The sequence below is a fragment of the Ctenopharyngodon idella genome, chromosome 13 (genome assembly GCF_019924925.1).
Source record: "Ctenopharyngodon idella isolate HZGC_01 chromosome 13, HZGC01, whole genome shotgun sequence".
In the NCBI taxonomy this organism is placed as follows: domain Eukaryota; kingdom Metazoa; phylum Chordata; class Actinopteri; order Cypriniformes; family Xenocyprididae; genus Ctenopharyngodon; species Ctenopharyngodon idella.
Genome location: NC_067232.1, coordinates 27268434 through 27287745, shown reverse-complemented (window position 1 = coordinate 27287745; position 19312 = coordinate 27268434). Strand labels below are relative to the sequence as shown.

General features: G+C 37.8%; 1 protein-coding gene across 5 annotated transcripts in view; it reads left to right on the top strand.

The window, feature by feature from the left end:
• Window positions 1-19312, top strand: part of LOC127524783 (signal-induced proliferation-associated 1-like protein 2) — a 150249-nt gene that overhangs the window by 34933 nt on the left and 96004 nt on the right. Inside the window, exon 2 of one of the 5 annotated variants that reach the window (XM_051916666.1) lies at window positions 16157-16277. The exons of the other annotated variants lie outside the window; for them this stretch is intronic. The gene's annotated coding sequence lies outside the window, so the exon portion shown is untranslated. The remainder of the gene's footprint in view (window positions 1-16156; window positions 16278-19312) is intronic. 5 annotated transcript variants of the gene reach the window in all.

Here is a 19312-nt window from a genome sequence, read left to right as displayed (position 1 = left end):
TACCAAGTCGGTACTGAAATTTTGAAAATGTGATGATACCCGCATTTCTGTAGTACCGAGAATCCGGGTATATTCGGTACCCACTGATAGGGCTGTGCCAGTATTTACTTCAATATGACACGAGTGAAGCACAAAGCTTTGTTCACAAAAGAAATAATAGGTTAGCAATTAAATTTGACATCGCAGCCATGGAAACATTTTGGTTCATGCCGAATGAGAGAGGTACGTGAGTCCATAAATTTAAGCTTTGTATTCTGTTTTGCGAATCACGATCTGGTCACCCGATTATCAGAGAATTTAACAATATTCCATTAGTTATTCCACTCAACATGGAATCTCTGTTTCTCTTCCCAAATCTTCACTCACGAAGGGGATTATAAACGTTTCTTCCTTTCGTTCACTTTTAGGCCTATTATAGGCTATTCGCATTCTTTACTGTGGTAAAGTAGAAAAAACACCGTAGGACAGAAACCTTTTTGCTTGCACGTCAGTTTCTATTTAACACAGTTTGTGCTTGTTATTAGACTTCATAAGGCGCGTCAAGTTTATTTGTATAGCGCGTTTCACACACGCCGGTGATTTTTAGTTTCGCTTTCTCTGGCAGTGCTAAATCAAATATAGCCTGAATGTGTGAAGATAAAACTCGCTCTTCAGACCTTTTACAACAAGTGTCAGTTGCTTGTAACATCAGGAGATAACATGAAGATATTATTAAAGAGAAATGGTCTCTTTCCTTCTCGTGTCCATCATCCCTCGCAAAGCGCAAATATGACGCATCTTTGTGTGGAAATTAAAAAACGAATGTTTTTTTTTTTATATATAAATAATATTTAACTTTCTTATTATTTAGGTTACCATTATTTACTGATATTTATTTCATAGTTTTACAGGCTGTAGTGTCGTTTCATTGACGGAATAGCTAAAATAAAAACGCACGTCTGTTACAAAATGGATGTTTGAGCATTTATTTTTTATATTTCAAAATTTATTTCATTGAGGTATATATTGCCTACACACACACAAACATACACACACGCTCCAAATATTTATATGTATGATTACCATCATATTTAATATGCTTTTAAAATAGGCTATATAAAATAGTAAAATAGTTCAAACAGATTTTGCTGTGGTACCGAAATTGGTACCGAGAACCATAAATTTTTATGGTATTGGTACCGACTACTGATATTTTGGTACCGTGACAACACTACTGTCAGTCTCAAGTTTAGTTGAGTTATATGTTTATATTTGTAAAACTTTTGGCAGTGCAAGGACATCAAACAATGAGTCAAGAAGCCAAAAAATTGTGGTTGATTATCTTGGTTTTATCCGTCACACTGGAAAGAGACATCAAACACATTGCATTGTGGGAATTCTGTGTGCTCTGACATATACTGCATATTTTGGTGTATGTTTTGCAAACAGAGAATTACTCACTGCTAATTACTCACTGCTTCTGTAGTGCATCCACACACACACACTCTCAGCTCTCACTGTTATGAGGGGTGTGTGTGTATGTGTATGTGTGTGTGTGTGTGTGTGTGTGTGGCATCTGCAGTGCCCATTCACGTATCATAAAAGCCTCACTGTCATGTGAATTATGCCGAGCTCCTCCAGGTCCTGCTGTTCAAGTGGGCATGAGTGGCTGGGCGGTGTGTGTGTGTGTGTGTGTGTGTTCTTGTATACATGGTTTATGAGGGCACAGATGTGTATCCTCGTAAACCAAATGGCTTAAAAAACATACTAAACAGTGTTTTTTTTTTTTTGTTTTTTTTTAAATGCAGACCGTTTCCTGTGATGGGTAGGTTTAGGGGTAGGGTTGGTGTAGGGGGATACAGTTATATACAGTTTGTACAGTATAAAAACCATTACGTCTATGGAGAGTCTCCGTAAACCATATATACAAGTATGAGAGTGTGTGTGTGTGTGTGGGTCTGTAGTGCCAGTTACTTCAGTGGAGGCCTTCTGGAGTCCATCTTTTTCCCAAACATCCCTCAAATTGAAACTAAGACGGCATGTTGTCCTCAGCCTCCTCCACCCCGCGCAGCAGATCAAAGTGATCCTTCTGAAAGGAAGCCCGGACTTACTTGAATTTGGCATAATTAAGCTCCGCCATTTCCTTCCACTCAAACAGTCCTTTATTGGATTCTTTCTTACTTGCATTGATGCCGAGGAGGAACGGGGGAGGGCATGAGGCTGAACATGAATGTACTCATGTAGACGAGTGACCGGATTATTCCACACACACACTGAACGTCATTGTGAGGAGTGGAAGTAAAACCAGCTGTGAGCGCACTGCACTGCTGAACACAGACCGTAACCAGCCAACCATCAACAAACACACTCGACAGCAGCGCAACACACTGCTGCAGGATCACAGAGAGCTGCAGCACTGCACTCCTGATTGATATTCACATCCTCCATTATAGTTCCAGAAACATCCAGAGCAGAGGATCGAGAACCAGTCCTTCATCTGTCTGTCATTCTGTCTATCTCTGTGTGTGTCTGATGTTCTCTCTATCTGCCACTGTTGGTCTGTTGTTCTCTTTCTGTCTATCTATCTATCGATCGGTCGATTGATCGTTCGTTCGTTCACTCGTTCCATCGTTCTGTCTTTCTATCGTTCGTTTTATTGTTCTCTTTCTATTGTTCGTTTTATAATTCTATCGTTCTGCTTTTCTATCGTTCATTCCATCGTTCTGTTTTACTGTCGTTCGTTTTATTATTCTAACGTTCTGTCCTTCTATAGTTCATTCCATCGCTCTCTTTTTATTGTTCGTTTTATTATTCTGTCGTTCTGCCTTTCTATCGTTCATTCCATCATTCTCCTCAACTCTTCTGTTTTACTGTCATTCATTCCATCGTTCTGTCTTTCTGTCGTTTGTTTTATTGTTCTATCGTATTGTCTTTCTATTGTTCGTTCTATCGTTTTTTTTTATTGTTCTAACGTTCTCTTTCTATCGTTTGTTTTATTGTTCTATCATTGTCTTTCTATTGTTCATTTTATTGTTCTATCGTTCTGCCTTTCTATTGTTCATTCCATCGTTCTGTTTTACTGTCATTAATTCCATCGTTCTGTCTTTCTGTCGTTCGTTTTATTGTTCTATCATTCTGTCTGTCTTTCTATAGTTCTTTCTATCGTTCTCTTTCTATTGTTCGTTTTATTATTCTGTCGTTCTGCCTTTCTTTCGTTCATTCCATCATTCTGTTTTACTGTCATTCGTTTTATTATTCTATCGTTCTGTCCTTCTATCGTTCATTCCATCATTCTGTTTTACTGTCATTCATTCCATCGTTCTGTCTTTCTGTCGTTCGTTTTATTGTTCTATCGTATTGTCTTTCTATTGTTTGTTCCATCGTTCTATCGTTCGTTTTATTGTTCTAACGTTCTCTTTCTATCGTTTGTTTTATTGTTCTATCATTGTCTTTCTATTGTTCATTTTATTATTCTATCGTTCTGCCTTTCTATTGTTCATTCCATCGTTCTGTTTTACTGTCATTAATTCCATCGTTCTGTCTTTCTGTCGTTCGTTTTATTGTTCTATCATTCTGTCTGTCTTTCTATAGTTCTTTCTATCGTTCTCTTTCTATTGTTCGTTTTATTATTCTGTCGTTCTGCCTTTCTTTCGTTCATTCCATCATTCTGTTTTACTGTCATTCGTTTTATATTCTATCGTTCTGTCCTTCTATCGTTCATTCCATCATTCTGTTTTACTGTCATTCATTCCATCGTTCTGTCTTTCTGTCGTTCGTTTTATTGTTCTATCGTATTGTCTTTCTATTGTTTGTTCCATCGTTCTATCGTTCGTTTTATTGTTCTAACGTTCTCTTTCTATCGTTTGTTTTATTGTTCTATCATTGTCTTTCTATTGTTCATTTTATTATTCTATCGTTCTGCCTTTCTATCGTTCATTCCATCGTTCTGTTTACTGTCATTCATTCCATCATTCTGTCTTTCTGTCGTTTGTTTTATTGTTCTATCGTATTGTCTTTCTATTGTTCGTTCCATCGTTCTATCGTTCGTTTTATTGTTCTAACGTTCTCTTTCTATCATTTGTTTTATTGTTCTATCATTGTCTTTCTATTGTTCATTTTATTGTTCTCTTTCTATCGTTCAATTTATTGTTCTATCATTCTCTTTCTGTCGTTCATTGCATCATTCTGTCTTTCTATCGTTCGTTTTATTGTTCTGTCATTCTGTCTTTCTATTGTTTGTTCCATCGTTCTGTCTATCATTTGTTTTATTGTTCTCTTTCTCCTTCCATCGTTCGTTACATCGTTCTGTCTTTCTATCATTCATTCTGTATTTGTCGTTCCGTCATTCTATCATTCTGTCTTTCTATCATTCTGTTTTCTATCGTTCGTATATCATTCTATCTACAGTTCTGTAATTCTATCATTCTGTCTGTTGTTTTATCTGTTTGTTCAGTTTGGTGTGTTTTCTCTCTTTCTATTAATGCCTGTCATTCTCTCTTCATCTATATGTCTGTCATGTTCACTGTCTGTCTGTTGTTCTCTCTATCTGTCATTCTGTATCCATCCATCCATCCATCCTAAAAACATGAAAGTGGAAATTGAGCATTTTCTTTTGGTGATTTTGGAGCTAATGCTGCTGTTAATCGGTCAATAATCTGTAAACGGTCATATATCAAACAAATGTTATTGGCCTGGTTAATATAGAAGTCTATCAGTTAAAAAACAAACAAACACTACAACAGGCAGGTGCAGAGTACTAAATTAAACTACGCCTCAGGTGAACTGTTAATAATGAATTAAAGTACCCCAAAAGTTTGAAGAGTATTCCAGAAGAAAATAAAGTTCAGCAGTCGCATTTCTCTCTCTGAGCATATGAATCAAAGAGTGAAGTCTAGAACGCTTCTGTTTGTTCCAGATGTTGGTGGTCGCCTACAGATTTGATGTTGAAAATATGCAGATGTTTCGGGCTGGATGATTAAATGTAAAGTTTCCGTGCAGAATGTTTAATGGTGAGGTAAAATCTTGCTCGGGCCGACTGCAGAGCTAAACAGATTCCTCCAGCGTCCGTCTCGGTGGCAAAAACATCTCTCGGCATCTAGAAGGTCACGTATTGAACCGTGTGGAGGAACAATGGAGCTTTTTTTAGTCTTTGTGTCGTTCTTCTTTATTTCCCAGTAAAGTTGAATGTCACAGTCTAGCGCCCCCCTCACCGCCCCTTTACATATGATAATGAGGCCGTTGTGTGCGGGTTGGGAGGGCGCAGATTACCAGGGCAGCTGTGAACATTTTAGCTAACTCGGAATCAGTGCCTGCCAGCCCTTTCTCCTCAACTTTCACCTCCTCCTTTCCTCGTTCTCGTTGTCTTTATGTTAGAACTGAGGAGGACAGGGTTCCAGCCAGTTGTTTTGGATCATTTCAAGATGTTTATTTCCAGAATGATGGATTTGATGGCCTGTACTCAAGCAGTGGATGTAGGAACCGGTGTGGATTGAACGTCAAGTGGATTTAGGAGGTGTATTTTTGGTACGTTAAATGATTCTTAAACGAACTAATTTTGTTTGCTGCTGTTGAACTTGTCTATTGGAGTCAAAAACAGCACTAAAAGATTGAATTATTGTGAAGCATTCAGTGTCTCCGGATATTTTGCCAAATGTTTGTGGAATAATTAAATGGGGTTTACAAAGTTTAAGAGCCGTTCACTGAGAGGGATTTTTTTTTAATGGATTAATTAGTCTCTGTGTTGGTAAGTGCTAGTAGGCGTTTCTCGACTGTTGCTTTAGGTGGTGGATCTGTATTCCCATTGGTAGTTGTCACATTGTGTCACTGCTTACTTGAAAGTTGAACTCAATGAAATTCTCTGGCCACTTAGTTGCAAATTACTGTCGTTGTGAATGCTTCACTATACTGAAGCTCACTGTGTCTGTAATTTGTATGTTGGAACTGAGTTATTGAGCTTTCGGACTTGTCTAGTTGATCAAGGTCTCGGACTAGTTAGCTATAGCAATCAGCTGATCTTAAATGCTCAAGACTGAAGTAAATGTCCCTTGCAACACACTGTAAAAAATATTTTTTGGAGTTGTACATAAAGATTATTAGAGTACGTTTTACATGAAAATACTGTTTCAGTCTTTCTAATTAAAAATTTCATGTTTAATTCTTTTTTTACTTGCTGTTTCTTTGTAATAATTTGTGAAATTTACTTGCAGATTCTGAGTGCAAAATGTTTTAAAGTAAATCTTACATCAAGTTTTTTCTGTGTAAATAATATGTAGGAAATGTAGGAAATATTTTACAAAAAGTAGTACGTGATAGTGCAAGCAAGTTTTGCACAGTCAAGCGCCAGAGTTTAGGTTTTAGGTTGATGTCTTCATTCATGTCTATAACATGAATGAAGTAAGGAAAAATAGATAACATAAATGTTGTGGTGTGAGTTACATGCTCAAGTTTAATGCTTAGTGTTCATGAACTCCTAACACTGTCTACACCAGACGCAAGCGACGCACAAAAAAGCAAACAGAACCCATTATAATCAGTGATGCTGTCTACATCAGACGTGAGTGGGGCGATGCAACAAAAGCAAACAGAACCCATTATAATCAGTGATGCTGTCTACACCAGACATGAGTGGCGTGACAAAAGCAAACAGAACCCATTATAATCAGTGATGCTGTCTACATCAGACGTGAGTGGCGTGACAAAAGCAAACAGAACCCATTATAATCAGTGATGCTGTCTACACCAGACGTGAGCGACACGACAAAAGCAAGCAGAACCCATTATAATCAGTGATGCTGTCTACATCAGACGTGAGTGGCGTGACAAAAGCAAACAGAACCCATTATAATCAGTGATGCTGTCTACACCAGACGTGAGCGACACGACAAAAGCAAACAGAACCCATTATAATCAGTGATGCTGTCTACACCAGACGTAAGCGACACGACAAAAGCAAACAGAACCCATTATAATCAGTGATGCTGTCTACATCAGACGTGAGTGGCGTGACAAAAGCAAACAGAACCCATTATAATTAGTGACGCTGTCTACACCAGACGTGAGTGGGGCGACACGACAAAAGCAAACAGAACCCATTATAATCAGCGATGCTGTCTACACCGGATGCAGCGCGACACAACAAATTCTCGACAGTAAACTGATGCCCCGATCTATTTCTGACGTATTTCAAGCGCTCGTGCTACTTCTGACACGAAGAACAAATGAGCAACACTAACTATGAGCAATATAATGATGCTTGACTTGGCAAGATTTTTTTTGTTTGTTTTTGTGAAGGTGTTTCAAAGCTTTTGCTCTCAGTTGACATTATTTGACTGTGCTGTGACTAAGTGCACTTCCTCTGACCTGAGCTGTTGTAGGTGAGAAAACACAAGTGAAAAACGCACTTCCCACCATGACCTCTGCGCTTTAACAGATTCACATTAACACTCTCACAGCTCTGATGGGCACTGTCCTCTTTGATAGGTCAGTGCCTCTCCAAACCCTGTGCTTGCACCAAGTTTTTCAGATGTCCAGATTTTTCTGGCACACATACTTTTTTAAAGAATGAAGCACAAATCTCTTTTTTTTTATGTGGAATCTGTTGACTTGATATTCAATTAATTATAGTGAACTATTTTTAATTAATTTTATTTAATTAATTTTATTTTTTACATTTTTATTTATTGTTCAATTGAACCTGTTGTCTGCTCAACGTGACTTAAACTTTGTTTTAAAAAATGTTGGTTAAAAATGGCTAAACTCATAAAATAAATGTAAAATAAACCAGCTCATAAAATATTTAGTTTGAGCTCTTGCCGTTGACAATTTTCTGATGGATAAGCACCTTGTTTCACTGAACTTTTGCTGAAGAAGAGAAAAATGGTCTTCTGAACCTGTTCTGTACCCCATTTCGAGTAAAGTGCTTTCTCGCACTCGCTGCATGACAGGTTGCCATTATAGGGAAGGCAGGCGGTGGGTTTGTGCGTCTAGTAATGGCTGACGTGCGGTGCTGGTGGTGGTATATTGTTGTGGCCTGCTGAGGCACATCGTCTCTGCCAGCCGCGCTGTATGAGAGCTTTTCCAACGCTGCCACAACAGATGGTTGATTTGGAAGAGGCCCACTAAGGAGCTTGAGCCATCAGATGTCTCCTTTAGAGTGGCCAAGAACAAACATGAGTAAGCCTCTCTAGTCAAGACGCTACGGGTTTGTTGAACTGTTTCACCAGCTGTACAAGATCAAAGTCAAGGGTATGATTGAGAACCGACCCAGTCACGACTTTGATATTGTTTTCTTTCCATGGGTGCTTCTGAAATATATATGGTTTTGAAATGATAGCTTTAATTTGTGTGTTTTTGGAAGCAGTTTCAGCCCACAACCGAAATGGAATACAGATTAAACCTCAGAGCCATAGAAACGTCATTCAGACCTGTGCATCTTAGACAAATATTGCACATTTTCATGATCCATATTTATTTATCTTGTACAGTACTTGTTTTGTAAGGGTATTGATTTAGTTTTACGATGTCAGCAGTGCATAAACTAGAGCACCTGAATAGCTTAACATGTGGCTGATATTTCCTCCAAGATTCATGTTTGCATCATTTAGGTAGATTTTAAACATTATTCACTCTCTTTCTGACTTTGCTCATCATTATGTTGAATACAGAAGCCTTAGGTGGTCTAATGCATCATGGGGTCAAAAGTCAGTTCTTGCTCTTTGTCTTGGTATCTTCCTGTTTCAAGGCTTGGCACAATAGAGACATAATTTACTCTGTTAGAATATGCAAAGTGAATGAACTCTAACCTATTGACAGTGCATCTCCCTCTTCAGTTCTCCATGGATGTGCCACTTGTTTAATTTGCAGTAAACAGCACTTCCTTGGGTCAGATCACTGCTCAGGGATGTGTTTTTTTTCCCTGAATTTATATGGATTTCTGTTTTTTCTGTATTATCTGTATTATTAATGTATAGTCATATTAAATATGGTTTTTCTTCTTTTTTGACTGCTGCTATTTAAGAGTGCTGCATAAAGTGTTTCTCTTCTATATGGCCTGTGCTGTGAAATGTGGTTCCTCCAGCAACAAGTGTCCTAGAAGGATCATCATATACATCAGGAAAAAGTGCCGTGTCTTCAGGGACGGGTGCTTTAATATGGGCTACTGGCCAGCAATTTCATTTGGGCCATGGATAGATGGCTCTGCTAACAGCCCATTTCTATTTTCTGTAGAAGGAAGGCATCTGGGGATTTCAGAGGGGACCGTTCCAGCTGCTCGGGGGCAAGGGCAAACACTTGACATGTACACGGAGGATGAAGGATACTTTGGCTCTAAAACTTTGTTTTTCGAGTAACAGAAGTTCTACCTTACTGCAAGTCTTCTGTTTTTAAACCAATAATCTACATATGTGAATGCTTCTAGATGCTTGCTTTTACATGTTGTTGTGTTTGGAAATCTGTCAGAAATTGTGGCAAGGGGTGCTATAGTGGACATTAGTTTAAATTATTGTCTTCTACAGTTTTTTTTCTAGCCTTGGTGGAGCAACAGTGTTTATATCTAGTTACTTAAGTTACGTTGGCTATAATACTAATGCTGTCCTATAGAGGAGGCCACAGGATAAGACATCTTTTATGTCTACTCTTTTACTCTCCGTTTCCATCAGTTAAAATTACAAATAAATGCATACTCCGAGAGCGCTCCACAAGTTATATTTGTTTATACCACCTGGACACTCAATATTGATCAGGTGAATGCACGTTTTAAACAGTTTATTTTACAGATAAATTAATCTGCGTTCTAAACTAATGCGATGCTGCATTGTAGCACACGCACACACATACAGACAGTATTTTTATGGCACTCAGACAGGTATGTTCTATGCAGTTGTGTTGATAGAAAAAAAAACGGATACATTTCTAAAATTATTTGTTCTTCAGATATTACTCTTTAAAAGAAATAAAGTATTAGCTGTATGAAAAGTGACCCACATTTGGTTTTTGACCACTGAAAATGTGTACAATTTACTCTTAGAGCCATATTCAATTCACATTTATTTGTATAGCACTTTTCACAATACATATCGTTTCAAAGCAGCTTTACAGAGAATGCATGTCAACATTACAATTTGGAGAATGCAGTTAGCTAATAATGTAATAATTTAGGCAGTTAATTTACAATCACTGTTAGCAATTTAAATGAAGGTAGAAGCAATGAGCTCCTGGAAAAATGAATTACATATTAACAATAATTAGGATATATAGAAATTTGGAAATGTGCATGTTGATCCAGATGTTGCGTCTTCTGAAGTCATCGCAGGAGTTGGCGCTGTCTCTTCAAAATTGTTGGTCATCTGAGGTCTTCTTAGGCTGGGTCCAAACTGAAGCTGATGTACTCTCTAGTCACCTCGGGATGGGCATCCCGAGGTGAAGCGGAAAAGCAAATGGAGAATAATTAGCATAGCTGCTGTTCATAACATTAAGCAAAGATAGTCATGTGCAATTGATCTGATATGAGATTCATTATGTGAATGCTTGGCTAAAGAGATGTGTCTTTAATCTAGATTTAAACTGGGTGAGCGAGTCTGAGCCCCGAACATTATCAGGAAGGCTATTCCAGAGTTTAGGAGCCAAATGTGAAAACGCTCTCCCTCCTTTAGAGGACTTAGCTATCCTAGGTACAACCAGAAGTCCAGAGTTTTGTGATCTTAAAGAGCGTGAAGGATTGTAGGGCGATAGAAGATCGGTTAAGTACACAGGAGCTAAACCATTTAGAGCCTTATAGGTCATTAGCAGTACTTTATAATCGATACGGAACTTAATAGGTAACCAGTGAAGAGATGATAAAATTGGTGTTATATGATCATATTTTCTTGACCTGGTAAGAACTCTAGCAGCTGCATTTTGTACTAATTGTAGCTTGTTTATTGAGGAAGCAGGCAACCAGCTAGTAATGCATTACAGTAATCTAGTCTAGACGTCATGAAAGCATGAACTAACTTTTCTGCATCAGAAACAGATAACATATTCCGTATCTTAGCAATGTTTCTGAGGTGGAAGAAGGCTGTTTTTGTAACATATGAAATATGATTTTCAAAGGACAAGTTGCTGTCTAATATAACACCCAGGTCTTTAACTGTCGAGGATGGAGTAACAGTACATCCTTCTAAATGCAAATTGTAGTCTGAGAGATTCTGTGTACAGGTTTTTGGCCCAATAAGTAATACTTCAGTCTTATCTGAATTTAATAGAAGAAAATTACTAGTCATCCAATGTTTTACTTCTTTAACACACTCTAATTCCATGTCTTCTTATAATATTACCAAGTGGCAGCATGTATATTGAAAATAGCAGAGGGCCTAACACAGATCTTTGCGGCACTCCATCATTTACTATTGTTATCTTAGATTTTTCCCCATTTAAATAAACAAAATTGTGACGGTCTGATAGATACGACCTAAACCACCTTAATGCCTGTCCCTGGATACCAGTGTAATTTTGTAGTCGATCTAGGAGTATTTTATGATCTATAGTGTCGAACGCAGCACTGAGATCAAGTAACACTAGTATTGAGATACAGCCTTGGTCAGAAGCTAGAAGTAAGTCATTTGTAATTTTAACGAGCGCAGTTTCTGTGCTATGATGACCTGAATCCTGACTGAAATTTTTCATAGATAGCGTTTTTTTGCAAGAAGGAGCACAATTGGACCGACACCACTTTTTCTAGTATTTTAGATATAAATGGAAGATTTGAAATGGATCTGTAATTTGCCAATACATTTGGATCTAATTGTGGTTTCTTAATGAGAGGCTTAATAACTGCTAGCTTGAACGGTCTTGGAACGTGACCTAGAGATAAAGACGAGTTAATAATATTGAGAAGAGGCTCTTCTGCTACAGGTAACAATTCTTTCAGTAGTTTAGTGGGTATTGGATCTAATAAACATGTTGTTGGTTTAGACGCTGTGATAAGTTTATTTAGCTCTTCCTGTCCTATGGTTGTAAAGCACTGAAACTGTTCTTGAGGGACGATAATTGAGGCTGAATCATAAAACTCTGTCAAAGGTTGTACATTTACAAATGTATTTCTGATGCTTTCGATTTTTTCAGTAAAGAAATTCATAAAGTCATCGCTACTAAACTGTAATGAAATGTTTTGTTCTGGTGATGTCTGTTTATTTGTTAATCTAGCCACTGTACTAAATAAGAACCTTGGATTGTTATGGTTATTTTCTATGAGTTTGCGGAGATGCTCGGCCCTGGCTGCTTTTAGAGTCTTTCTATAACGGGACGAGCTGTCTTTCCACGCGATTCTGAAGACCTCTAAACGAGTTTACGTTCTAGATTACGAGTTTCTCTTTTGATAGCGTGAGTAATACTGTTGTACCATGGTACATTATTTTTCTCTCTAACCTTTTTTTCATATTGAGATCCCAAGATCTCTGGTATTGAACCATATTGGGCCTTAAAAATATGGATACCAAAAGAAAAGTTTGTTCAGAACCTAAAAGCATATTAAGATATCTTTAATACTCCTTAAGTTACAAACTTTATGCAAAAAAAAACACAAGAACAGCTTTTTCCCCATTTTTGAACTGTCACCATTGGCATTTAATGCAACAAACTTGCAACAGATTTTCTAACAGACCTACCAATTTCTGTGTAAAGATAATATAATGATGCTGCCATCTTTCTAAAGTCATTTTTAATTTCGCTTCAAATTTCAGGTGAAAACCCTATCCAAAATAGTGGATTACTCAGTAAATATACATCTGTGACATTTAATATTTCGGCTTTCATCACTATTTATCTTTCTTCAGAAAAAATATGAACAAAATCAAAAATTTGAGCCAGGGAAGTTTCTGAAAAATGGTTGATTTGACAAGGAATGACCTTATAGAGATGATTCCTTCAATACTATCAACTACACAAGACTGAATTTGGAATTGCACACTACTCCTTACTATTTCTGCTTTATAAATATATGACAGAAATATTATGAATAGTATGCGATTCTGAATTCAGCTATAGTGTTGCAGCCTTTGCAAAAGCACAGGGAACTGCTCTTTATAAATGTACTAAGATCAATAGGGACTTGAGAAAATGCAAATACTAACTTGAATGTTGACTCCAGTATGCTTCTGTAGACTTCAGATAGTTCATGCCGTTGCCATCAGCTGATTTCTGCAAGAGAGGTGTGTGATATGTCAGCTGTAAACATGCAGTTTTTTCCGTCAATATATCATCCATCATCATGTACATTGTCAGTAGACCCAACAAAAGCTGGATCTTTTAAAATGCACACTGCGTTTTCTCCATGTCAATGCTTGTGTATGTTAAAAGACACCAGATGTTTTTCTCTTTTCAGTGACTGAATTGGGTACATTTGCTCATTTTCTTATTTCTACTTAGGACACATTATCAGCATCTCTTTGCTTGTCTAATCTGGTTCTCTTCCTTGTCTCACAAAATGGAAATTTCTCTCTGCAGCTCTTTCAGCCACCAACTGTTGATCACCGAAGGGTGTGATTCCCCTACAAAAACTCGCTATTAAATTCCCAGCGGTAGCTCGTGGCAGGCCTCAAAGAGCCCGGCTGATGGAGGGGCCGGTCTTATTACAGAGGAGGTTATAGACTCGTAACGTCCAGAGCGGCACGCTGGTGCTAATTTGAGTGTCAGCTTGTGGTGGACGCCTCCCCGTCGAGAGGCCTGAGTTATGAGCCGCAGATAAAAAGGAAGGGTGTGTTTCAAGGGGCCGTTTAGATCCGTGTTCGGGATGGCCCGACTTGGCCCTCGACCCAAACAAACACGCACCGTTAAGAATAGCTCCGTCAGTAGGATGAGAATGAGTTCCCAGAACCTTATAATGAACTCTTAAATATAAAAACAACACATTAACTGGCCTAACGGTTTAATTGCTTGAATTTTCTTGAGAAGGTTTGGCCCGTTTTCAACTCACCATTAATCTGCTTCTCAAGGCTGCGAACTGCTCCGTTGAAGCAGAAATACGAGTGTTTATGAAACCAGAGATGCCAGTGTCTGGTTACCGTTACCGGCCCTCTTTTTTTTTATGGGGGGGGGCCGCGGGTGTGAGGAATTTAATAATCGCCATCCGTATCACCTCAAGGTTAAAACAACGGCGCTTGAAGTTTGATTGAAACCAGAAAAGTAGTTTGAAGTCCTGAGCGAGGTGTATATTGCTTGTGTGTGTTGTTTTGTATTCTCAGATAATAGACTGTGATCTCTTTATTTAACCTGAATAAGGACAAAAATAAACATTGTTGGTTAAATGATGTACATGTGAGTTGAGGAGGCCTCCCTGAATAGTTTCATTACCTCATTTTTCGCATTCGGCCATTTATTATTTATGAAAGCCGTTTAGTGCTTTTTCATGCCGTAAGGTGTCTGGTTATGGAGATTGTTATTTAAACACAACTGACTGGTTCTTGCCAACCACTTGTTATCACAAGCATTGCTATTATGAGCTACTATTGTGCAAATGCTACGCATTAAACTTTGCCACATAACTTATCCAGCACTGTTTGCTCTATCGACATGAATGATTGTTGGAGAGACATTGCTATAGCTTACAATTTTTGCTTTCTCTGGTGGATTATAATACAGGCAGTAAATCCCACACACTGGCAGTGTGAAGCGGCGGTCTGCCTGGGTTCACAACACTATTTAAGCTCAGATTCAGCATGGCGAGTGTCACTGTATGTACACAGAGACATATCATAAATTATAGGAAAGTTGCTGACCGCTAAAATTAACTTTTCCTACATCTTGCCTCCATAGTAGTTTCGTAGTTACCGATCACGTGCGCTCCACTGATTTCACTCGTATCGGTTGGGTTGTCCGATTGATCGGCTACCGAACGCTATCAGGCGATAATTGCTTTGGGAAGTTTGATCGGCGGTCTCTATGAAGGCCGATCTCATAAATCGATATCATGCTGACCCCGCATAAAGATGCGCGCCTGCCTTGAGAGGATTGGCATGACATGCACCATCTCAATTTCTGTCTGCTGCGGTAAAATAATTATAATGCTCAAGGTGAGGTACAATTCATATTTCTGTATTTTTGTTGCTGCGGGTTGTTTTTCATGTCCGCGGGTTGAAGCGACCCCAAAAAGCATGATATTTAGCCAATGGAATGCAAATTTTACCAGGGGAACCCTGACAAAAATGTGGATTTTACCCCCTGGAATGCGATTTTTACTGGGGGACCCCCTTTAAACACGATTCGGCTAGTTTTGAGTAGCAATTGAGCGGGTTTTGTTGTGAAAACCTGGCAACCCTTGCGCTCATGCACACTCGAAGTGCACACACATAAGGCCGTCTCACAAACAGCTACCAAATTGCGCTTAAATGGTCAAACACATAAATGGATGCACAAAATTACCTGCTTGATGAGTATGCACATAAACACAGTCGATTTTGTGTCAACAGTTGAGAAAGTTGTGTAACAGTAACCTATATTGGATCTGTGCAGCTCTTAAAGTGACAGCAGCCTAATAATCCTGATTTTTTTTCTTTGTCTTTTGTTGTTTGATTAACATTAATGACACTCACTGCTCTTGAATGACTAACTTTTGTAACCTTAAAGGATTAGTTTACTTTAAAATGAAAATTACCCCAAGCTTTACTCACCCTCAAGCCAGCCATTAATAAAGTCCTACTGAAGCAAAGCGATGCATTTGTGTAAGAAAAATATCCATATTTAAAACATTATAAAGTAAAATATCTAGCTTCCGCCAGACCGCCTTCCATGTTCAACTTACGAAAATTACATCTGAAATGAATGTCTGTAACAATCAAGATTGGAGCATCACTGTAAATAATTCTACATGATAAAAAGAAGGCTTAAAAAAGATAGATATCGGCAGTTAATGCTTCCTGTGATCGGCTCCAAAAATCCTAATCGGAGCACCCTTAGTTGCCACTCCCGAAAGTTGCTCTTCATTTGCATTAAGTTAAACATATCTCATCTTTCACGTCGCATCCTGTCGGTCCCTGTCGGTTGTGTCTTCAGAAATTGACAGCTTTCCTTCGAAATGTCGCTGCGTTTCGCTGGTATTGTGTATGGGGCTTTAAAATTGTTGTGTTTGGTGGGTTTAATCTTAGGTTAGGTTTTCACTCATCCTATCAGTATAACACTAAACCACAGTGTTTAAACTCTCTCCCAGCATCCTGACTTTGCAGCACAGCTCTCCTGTCAGAGCCGGTTTGGATGACGAGGAGGTTTGGAATGACCCCTGCGCTCAAGAGATTCACAGGATTCAGCTGTTTCTGCCCTGCATATCCAAGGTCTTGTATTGCATTAAAAAGTACAATGCACAAAAAATTATGTGCCATATTGTATTTTTTTTGTGCAATTTTTAAATATTTATGAGCTCAAACATTCCACAAACCCTTATAATAGTACTAGGGATGTTATCGGCCACCATATCGGTATCGGCCAATATATGTTCGTTTTTAATGCTATCGTTATCGGCATGATAAGAAAATTTGGCCGATTATATAAAAGCCGATAAATAATGGATGATTTCCTTCAGCTGAGGCACTTCAGATGCGCACTGTTGTTTTGAATTGCTTGAAATATGATTGAAATCATAGTTAAGTGCAACATATAGCATAAGTCTGTCATATAAGCTACATAATATTATAATGAGAACATTATAATTATGTGCTTGGGACGTGGCTTTTAATGGTGAGACTTTTGTTTTTGTAATCAGGCTCTCAAAAATTATAAATTGTTTATAGGTTATCGGCTTTCAAATATAAAGAATTATCGGTTATCGGTATCGGCCAAAATTTTCATATCGGTGCATCCCTAAATAGTACACAAGCATATCCAAAGCAAATAAAATCTCAATCTTTGTAAAAAAAACAAAAATTAATTTTTATCATTTAAGAAAATGACAGCGTTTGCCAATGCACAACACGATGTCTACAATGTGATTTATTATAAATAAGGTTAATTAAAAAGATTAAAATGTGGACATGCTGTGAACATGTCAAACGATGTTCTTGTAATATTTTCCCCAGAGTCCAGCAATCACGTCTGAAGCTGACAGTGCCATATCATTTGAAAGAAGACTGACAGCACCGGGTTCTCCTGGTGACGGCACGTTAATACTCCCGCAGCCTCTAATCAGGCCACCGTGTCAAAAGATTATTTTAAGACCTGGCGAAACAGCTCCGCTGCGCACGAAAGACACCAAAACGGCCCAGCCAGCGACAGAAAATGAGTTCATTGCTATAATTAGTCTCGCAGCCACCACCCCCACTCCCCAATTTCATTTCTTTGGCCTTGGAGGTTGACCAAAGATAATGACTGCTGAGTTTTTCTCGTTAAAGACCTCTGTGTGTGTGTGTGTGTGTGTCAGACCTCCCATCATCAGCTTCCTTCACACACACACACACACACACAGAAGGCCCAGTCACAAAACAAACCCTGTGCAGGTCAGAGGTCATAGGTATGATATATATTTTTGCTGACCACCACCAAGTTGTGCTGCAATCAGGGGCCCCTGTAGAGAAAGACACGATGGAGAGCATTTATCATTGTCTGTGTAACTTCTAGATGGACTTCATAGGTTCTCAGAGACCACCGTGATGTCTAGTTTATGTGTGTGGCAGATGTTTACACTTTCCAGAACCTTCCGTCTCTCTGTTTCTCTGTGGTGGAGCGAGTCTCCAACATCCATCTGATCTGCTGAAGATGGAAACTGCTAAAGATGCCACTTGTCTGTACTTGTTGACCATTATATCGCCAATGCTGACAATTATTGGACAATATTTGTCTTTTTTTTTTTTTTTTTTTTAAATGATCAGCTTTAGGCTGATAAGTGTCGGAAGTGTCGCCATCGGAAAAAAAATCAAATCGGTCAACCACTATCCTCTTCTCTTGTACATTTTTACTAGTAATATGTCAGTACCACATCGGTTATTGACCAGTATTAGTTTTTTTTTTTTTTTTTTTATATATATATATATTATATATATAATTATATATATATATAAATTGTCTCTATATTGGTCATTATTGGATATATATTTATCTGCCTATATTAAATTTTAATTGTACATGATCTTTTTCCTTATTTTTTTTTTTTAAATTTGCATCTTAGAAAACACTAATAATTTAATAACAGTTAAATATAATATATTTAGCAAAAATCAAGATGAATATCCATTTTTCATACTATACATTAATAATGGCTAAATTCAGTTGTAGCAAAAAACAATTGATTTTAGTTTTTAATGTTTTATTTTTAATGTACTTTTGTCTTTTATTGTAACTTTATTTAGTTGTTTATTCATTCATCTATCCATTCATTTTTGTAGAATATTAAAATATAATTATTTTTTATGTTGGCTATTAAAATATAATTGCAGCTTACTGTTATTGGGCAGAATTTAATTTAATTTAATTTTATTGTGCAGAATATCATTGCATCTCTAGTTTTTGATTCTTCTCTAGTTTCTGCACTACTCTATCTAGATTAATCTTGAAACTTGCCATTGCAGTATTGCATTATTAAATCTTGTATGATGAATTGCTTGTGATTTTCTTCATTTTTTAGGTTTCTTTCAACATTAGAATCTGCTAAATGATTAAAACTGCTATAGGAGAAAGTGTTTTAACAGTGAGGCCTTCACAAAAAGCCTTTGGAAGTGATTGCCAGGGTTTTGCATGTGATGAACTGGTCCTTTAAGGCATCATTTGGATTCAGTTGTTTAGATTTGTAAGGAGCTTTTAGAGAAGGATCTTTCTGTTGGAATTCAACTTGTTCTGAGTCTCGTTACATTGAAGGAGACACTTTTAGTCACAGTTCAATAGTCCTTTGAGTGTTTTGTGGACGGGGTTTTTCCTCAGTTACCCTGCTGTGTGTATCTTAATGATTGTGTCGACGTGAAAAGGGATTACGTAATGGGAGCCCCTCTGTTTTGTCCTTGCTCATCCTTTCAGAAAAGCCTGTCTCATTTAATGAAGTTATTTCAGGAAGCACTTTTGCTGCTGCTGCATTTCGATGTGAAAACAGTTAGTTAGGTTACAGCACTGGGATCCAAAATCCTGCTCGCTTGAATTGTTGTGAAGGACAGTCCAAGGGGAAGCAGTCTGTAAGAAAAGTCGATGCAAGTGAACTAATGCAGTCAGAAAATGACATGAAGCTAGCTGTTCTCATTTTAGTCACTTTTTTTTTTTTTTTTTTTTTTTTTTTTTAACATTTTGTGAGTCTACTTACAAAAATGTATTGTAGTACACCATAATAATTAAGTACTATGTGATACCATGGTTTTTCTTAAAGGGGTCATGAATTGAGAAATCAACTTTT